Here is an 8,055-nt window from a genome sequence, read left to right as displayed (position 1 = left end):
TGAGGTGTTGTTGACTCCATAGGCCCAATGGAAACTTGTTTAATGTTTTTCCAGCATCTATATTTTTCACAGTTATTTCACAAAGAGTTAGCCATCTTATATTAATCAAAATCATTAACCCATCTAGAGAGAGCCCTCTCAAGTTGAGGAGGCTAAGCCTCAGCCTAAAGTAGGTCTGAAATAGTTACTTGAAGTCTTCCTGGTCTGCAGCCTTCCAGGGCCTGGTTTTGAGATAACACATACTTTCATCATGAATAGACTGACTCTCCTTTTCTACCTCCTCGTCATGTAATTCTTCAGGTGCATTTTTATCCTGAGCAGAGTGTTATTTTGGTTCTTCTTCAACATGGAGGTCTGGTGGGCTGAGCGGTTGGGCATATTCGCCCATATTGGCCAAAATTTTTGCCAATTCATCTTCTCTCAATGGATTTTGCAAAGGGCTGCCATCAGGCTACTCTAATTCCTCCTCCTGCTTAGGTTGCTCGGTTTCTTCCTCCATTTCTTCTTCCTCATGTCCTTGCATTCCTTTCTCATTTTCTTCTCCTTCTAATTGTGGGGGTTGTTCATCCCCTGAATCATCTATTTCTACTAGTTGGCTAGTATCCCGTTAGGAATTTTCCAGCCTCCCTTTAATTCGTGCTAATCGGGTTGATTTCCTTCGTTTGAATGGGCGATCTGGTGTACTGGTGGCATGCTTACATTTTGGGGATGGCATAGTCAATCCCCCATCTATCATGGAAATTAGCTCTTCCCAGCTGCTCTGCTACTGGGCAAGGCTATGGCTAACTATCAACTATATCAGCCCATGGTGACTTACGACTGATTCTACATGTTGTGCCTTTTTCATGCTTCGAGCAACATCGTGAAGTAATGAATTTAAAAATGCAGGTAAGTTTACAGAGCATTTCTGCTTTAATACGGCTAAAAGTTTAAGGTCTCATGGTCTTACCACGTCTTTCCTACCTTCACAGGTGATGTAGCTCTGAATAGTCTTTGCCAATTCTGCCCACGGCTCTCCTAAGGCTGCTGGTAGAACCCCCTTTCCTCTTACTATCAGGTTCTGGCCTTCATCTTGGAAGGTTTTTATAATCTTTTGTAGTCTCTCCTTCTTTAATGTCCACACAGGTCTAGTGGCTGCCAGTCCTGAGACCTCTGCAACTATGTCATCGGTGACTACTATGTGTCTCCCCCTTACTGTGGAGTGATCTTCTTGCAAGTTCTGCAAGATTTCTATTGCTACGATCTCATTGTATTCCTGTAAATGATTGAGATAAGTTAACCAACCTACTCTTGCCAGGATTTCCCGTGCAGCATCAGAGACTGTCAATACTTGTGGTTCTCTCCGAATTGATCTTCCTCCCATGTTTTTAGTTTCCCTGTAAAATCTCATAAATGGCAATGGAACAACAAGCTGTTCAAACTGTTAAAACACAGAGAAACTAACAAAACATATGACTCACTTAAATCCTAAAGAACTTTTACTAATTGTAGCAGAGCATACTACAGAAATGGATTAGGAACAGCAAGCCATGCAAATTAAAAAATAATATACCATTGAGCCCTGCTATTCCCAAGTACACAATTTCCCAAATAGTAGTCTGACACATATACCAGCGAATGATGAGGTTAACCTCCCCCCCCGCAATGTGATAGGCCATCCTCGGCCGTCAAATAAGGGAGCGGCGTGCCGATCTGCCCTGGGACAGAGTCATAAAGGAACAACGTATGGCAACATGCCATGTTTACAAAAGTAGCAGGTTACCGAAATCGAGGTGTATAGTCGGATCGCTTAACAAGTAAGAGACTGTTGTGATATGATGCGAGGCTGGGAGGATAGGACAGCTGTCGTGCACACAGAGTATAATGCGGTCATTGTCAACTTTTCTGTCATGATTGGTGATAATAGATTTACATGTGTTTAATGGTTCGGGAAATAATATACATAATCTTATGTGATTTATTACAAAGGTATAAGAGACAAAAGGGTGTTGATGATTACCTATTGGTGTATAAGTAATGTGACTTCAATACCATTAACAGAGCTCTATTGCCGGCAGGTGTCCATAACCTTGGCAGAGTTATTTGTTTCACCCATGGAACCATGATCCTTTGTGTATGCTTAGGAAGTGTTGTACGATGTAAAAATGTAGGCCATTATGCTAGCTTGGTGACCAGTTAGCCATAATGCCATTCACTAGGAAGGAGTGAAAAGTGGGCAGGTCGGCTCTTGATGAGACCTCCTATTCCAAGGGTTCTTTATTTGATGTAACTTCTGGACCATATCCATGGTGTGGTGGCCATAGTCAGAATGCCACTTCACTTTCTTCCCTATCATCATGGTAGGCTGGCTCTTGATGAGACCCCCTATCCTGCATTTGACAACTCAAGTCATCATTTTTCACTTCTTTTTTCTTTTTCTCTTTCGTAAAGTACTTTCCCATTTATACACAAAGGCTGGTTCAACACTCCTTAAGAGTAGGAATGGTGGAAGAAGTCTTAACATCTCAATAGAAACATATAAACCCTTTGTTCTTATTCCTGAATAATAATCAAAGAAGATTATGAGAATTTAAAAGGAACCAACATGATAAAGATAACCAATCAGATCAGAATTAGTGGAATAATGACAGCAAAAATAATGGGTAAGTGTGTCCTTCCCTCTGTCCTCTTACCAATTCAGAGCAATTTCTTGTAAAAATAGCAATTTTATATAATTTACTGATTTCAGTATGTTGTCGTTTTGTATCCATTGCATAAGTGCATAGCTGTGTTCCAAAAGACTTGAAACAGCAGGAACAATAGGCATCCTTAAATTAGAACAGCAAGGGGAACAAGCATAAGTAAAAGGAATACGAGGATGTTGTTATTTCAAAAAGGAAGAGCAAAAGAATACAAGTGTTGTTCCTTTGAAAAAGGAACAGCAGAAAAATGCAAGTGTTGTTCCTTTGGAAAAGGAACAACAAGAAACGAAAGTGTTGTTCCTTTGGAAAAGGAACAACAAAAATAAAAAATGTTGTTCCTTTGGAAAAGGAATAGCAGAAAACACCAATTTCGTTCCTTTGGAAAAGGAACAGCAAAAATCAAAAGTGTTGTTCCTTTGGAAAAGGAACAACAGAAAACACAAAAAAGGAACAACAGAAAACACAAATTTCGTTCCTTTGGAAAAGGAACAGCAGCAGATGCAAATGTCGTTCCTTCGGAAGAGGAACAACAGAAATCGCGAATGCTGTTCCTTTGGAAAATGAGTAAAAATAAAATCAAAAATGTCGTTCCTTTGGAAAAGGAACAGAAAACAACCAAAATACCATTCCTTTGGAAAAGGAACAGCAAAAATGAAAAATGATGTTACTTTGGAAAAGGAACAGCGAAAACAAAAAGTGTCGTTCCTTTGGAAAAGGAACAACAAAAAAAGGAAAACTGTCGTTCCTTTGGAAAAGGAACAACAAAAACACAAGGTAAAAAGAACAGCAAAATTAAAGAAAAATGAACGACTGATCCAAAAGGTGTTGTTCCTTTAGAAAAGGAACACCAAAACGAAAATGCTATCCCTTTGGGAAAAGGAACAACAAAAACAATAAAATTTCTGCTGCTTCGAAAAGTAACAACAAAGTGCTAATACAAAAATATGTACAGAAAATGATTTAACAAAACAAAGAAATTATTTACAAAGTGTAAAATGAGATGAATCACTTGATGGATCACAGGTGAGGAAGACTTCTCTTCCTCCCCCAAAATTTTCATGTTAGAGTCTTCGCGTAGTTGCTGGCAGAAGGACTCCCGAGTAAGTGGTTTGTGATAAAGTCAAACTTGGTGGCCATTTTCCTTGAAGGCATATCCAGAACTGTTAGTAGTGATTAAAGTAAGAGTACCATTGTCATGTACCTTCTGGATTTCATATGGCTCCAGCCAACGAGTTTGAAGTTTCCTGGGAAAGTACTGAAACCTGGAATCGTATAAGAGTGCCCAGTCTCCTTCGCAGAAGACTTTATTTTTAATGAGAGCATCATGCCATTTAGCTTGCCACTATTGGATCAATGCAATATTTTGAAGTGTAGAAAGCCTGATTTCATCCAGCTCATTGATCTGCTGTAATCGCTTAATCTGTGCCTCGGTTAGATCTAAGCCAACTTCTTGTGCTGTTCGCAATGTTTTGATTTCGAATTCTATGGGAAAGATGGGTTACTTTCCAAACACGAATTGATAAGGTGAGTAGCCGGTGGTGCTTCTCCATGTTGTTCTGTAAGCCCACAGAGCTTCTGGTAGTCTTGCAGCCCAATCACGTCTATGTGACACAATGGTTTTTGTTAGGATTGCTTCTATTATTTTATCGTTCCTTTCTACTTGACCATTTGCCTGTGGGTGGTATGGAGTAGTGATTTTATGCTGGATATGATAGTTTTTTAGTGTTTCAGCTATTTTGTTACCAGCAAACTGTGGTCCACCGTCTGTAATTATATCTCTTGGAAGGCCATAGCACACAAATATATGGAATAGGAACTGTATGATAGAATCCTCTGTAGCTCTCGGCAATGCCTCTGCTTCAACCCATTTGGTGACATATTCTGTTACCACCAAAATATATGTTTTCTAGTTCGAGGATGGGTTAATAGGTCCAACGAAATCGAGGGCCCATCGCTCGAATGGTTCAATGAATAGCTGTGGGTTCACGGGCATTTCATCGGACTGACCAGGGTGTCCTTCTCTCTATCAACTGTCACAGGCTTGGACGAACTTCTTTGCATCTTTGAAGATTGTGGGCCAAGAATACCCCGTTTTCAGCACCTTATGCCCAGTTCTGCGATCGGCAAAATGTCCGCCACATGGTCCGTCATGGCAGGCTTTTAAAATGTCAAAGATTTCATCCTCATGGATGCATCTCCTGATGTGCATATTTGCCCCTATGTGGAATAGGTAGCCCCCAATCCAAGAAAATCGAGCACTCCGGTGAACAATCTATTTCTGCTCATTGGGGATTAGATGTTTCGGCAATTTACCTACTGCTAAGTAATTGGCAACATCAGTATATCAGGGCGTTTTAATGGCAACAACAAACAAATGCTTATCTAGAAATTGATCTTCAACTGCTGCTGCATCCATTGGCTTTGGCATTCGCGAGAGAAAGTCAGCTACAGGATTTTCTTTTCCAGGTCGATCCTTGATTGTAATATCAAATTCCTACAATAAAATCAGCCATCTAGTTATTCTTCCATTTGTGATGGGCTTGTTTGCTAAATATTTTATGGTAGAATGATCTGTATACAAGATAACAAGATATCCAGTAATGTAATTCCTGAACTTATTTACAGCATGTATTATAGCTAGAAATTGTTTTTCAGTAACAGTATAATTCAATTCAGCAGGGGATAAATTTTTTCTAATATAATAAATTGCATATGGTTTTTTATCCTCTTCCTGCCCCAGGACTGCTCCAATGGCTGTATCTGAGGCATCTAATGATATTTGAAATGGAAAATCCCAATTTGGTCCTCGAAGGACTAGGGCTGTGGACACAAGTTTCTTCATATCCTGGAAAGCACGTTCACATTTTTCGGTCCAAATAAATTCAACATTACCTGTTAGTGCATACATAGGTGCAGCAATATGCGACAAATGTTCTATAAACCTTCTATAATAACTAGAAAATCCAAGAAAACTATGTATCTCTATTTGAGTGGTAGGAGTGGGAATTAGAAAAATTATTTGGATTTTGGCTGGGTCTACCTGAATGCCAGCTGTTGAGATATAGTGTCCTAGAATAAGTCCTTCAGTCATCATCATATAGCATTTTTCATGGCTTAAACAAAGCCTGGTAGCAATGCAGCGTTGTAGGACTTTTTCCAGTGCGTCCAATGCTGGATCAAAATTATCTCCGTATGGTGTAAATTCATGCATGTATACTTCAAGTCCTTCATTTATTAAGTCTGCAAAAATGTTGAGGATAGCCATTTGAAATGTGGCAAGATATTTCCATAAGCAAAAAGGTAGAACTCTATAGGAAAATGTTCCCCAAGGACAAGCATAAGTGGTTTTTTCTTGGTCTTCAGGGGCAATCTGAATCTAATTGTATCCACTAAAGCCATCTAGGAAAGAAAAGAATTTCTTTCCTACCAAAGTTTCTAAAACTTGGTCAATGAATGGAAGAGGGAACTGGTCCTTTTGTGTTGCTTTATTTAGCTCTCTGTAATCCGCACAAATCCTCCACTTCCCATTCTTCTTTGGTACCACCACAAGTGGAGAGACCCATTTACTATTGGAGATAGGGTAGATGAAGTTGACATCTAAAAGTTTTTGAAGTTCATCTTTTACCACATCTTTTAGATGAGGATTAAGTCTCCTTTAAGGCTGGTGAGCAAGTCTCGCATATTTTTCTATGTAAATGTGATGTGTACATAATTGGGGATCAATTCCTTTCATATCACAGTAGTCCCATGCAAATGCTTCTTTATATCTCCTCAATAATTGGATGAGCTTCTTTTCTTGTTCGGAGGTGAGGTTGGCATTAATGTTTAAGGTCTTTCCTCGTTCAATTTCCACAATTTGACTATTTGCAACAGAGGTAGTAGGTATTGTTTGATCATGTGTATCTTTAAGAGGATCTTCTTCTAATTCGTTATCAAATGATGCCTCTATCCTGTGACATTGTATGTGGGATCTGAGTTCATCTTGACTAATAAAATTATTAATGGCATCATCTTCTGTTTGGTCTTTAAAATCAAGTGCCTCTTGTATAGTTAATGGAGATCTAATGTTGTCAGTAAGGTATGATACAAGGTGCTTATTAGTTTTGATTATTGTGACACTTGGCTGCACTGGAGGATATAAAGCTAATTTCTTGATATTTTCTTCTCTGGTTATGGTCATATTGCCTTGTCGATAGCCAATATAAGCATCGGTAGTTGCAAGCCAAGGTCTGCCTAAAATCAATGGATGTCCATCAAGTTGGTTTTTTGGTTTTATTATCAGAAAATCGGTCGGATACTCCCAGGAGTCAACAGATACCATAACATCATGTAGTGTGCCTTCTGGCCTAACCACAGATCGGTCAACCAGTTCTAGTAAAGTAGAGGTCGGTTCTACAGATGTAATGCCTAGCTTTTGGCAAGTAGTAGTTGTTAAGATATTGATTTCAGCTCCTAGATCAACTAAGGCATTGGAGAAGGTTTTACCATAAATTTGTATGGTTACTATTGGATTTCCTAGGTCTTCATATTTAACGGGTGTTTCTTTTCCTGATAATAAGTCAGATAGAGTGCCAACTACTTGGACTCTTGGATTGTTTGTTATATTCCTCCTTGGTTTCTTTATACATAATTCTTTGATAGTCTTTGCATATATTGGGATGTCTTGAATGGCTTGGAGGAATGGAATTTTTATGTACAAGTTTTTTAATTCTCCCAGAATGTCAAAATCAGGATATTGTGTAGGTCAAGGTATGATTAATCATTCTGGGAATGGGGAAGAGGATGTGGTTGCTTGATTATGAATTTGTTGTCTATTCACATCCTGTTCTTGTGGCAGTTGTTCTCTAGGTAACTGATTTTCAACATGAACTGTCTTATCTCCCTCGATTTCAATAATATGCACAGATCTTAGCTAAAGATCATTACACACCCTTAGATCGATTCCTATTTCTGGTGTTTCTACTATTTGGACAGATTGAACCAGTGTGTTATTTGGATTAGGGTTGGGTTGGGATGGGAGTTGTGGTCTTAGGTTAGACTGGGGGTTTTTTTGTAAGGCTGGCAGTGTAGGTTGAGGGAGTGGAATGGTTCCTACTGGCTGATGCATCGGTCTTTGCTAGTTTGTCTGCCAGGCTTGATTCTGTGAAGTAGGAGGGGTCCATTGTGCTGGATATGCATTACTTTGCCAATATGGTGGGGCATAGGGAAAATTTGGCCAATTGGATTGGCTTGCTTGATTCGGCCACGGGGTTGATGAAGGAAATGACTGTTGTGACCAATTCGGGAAGGGGGGTTGATTTTGCCACATATTATATTGTTGAGCATGATACTATGGAGGCTGAAAAGAAGAAGTTGGGTCTGAAAACATACCTGA

Source organism: Pinus tabuliformis, chromosome 3_1, assembly GCF_031772625.1.
Source record: "Pinus tabuliformis cultivar Carrire ecotype Pingquan chromosome 3_1, CPIR1, whole genome shotgun sequence".
Taxonomy (NCBI): Eukaryota; Viridiplantae; Streptophyta; class Pinopsida; order Pinales; family Pinaceae; genus Pinus; species Pinus tabuliformis.
The sequence above is the reverse complement of the archived record's forward strand: the minus strand, read 5'-3'. Positions refer to the sequence as shown.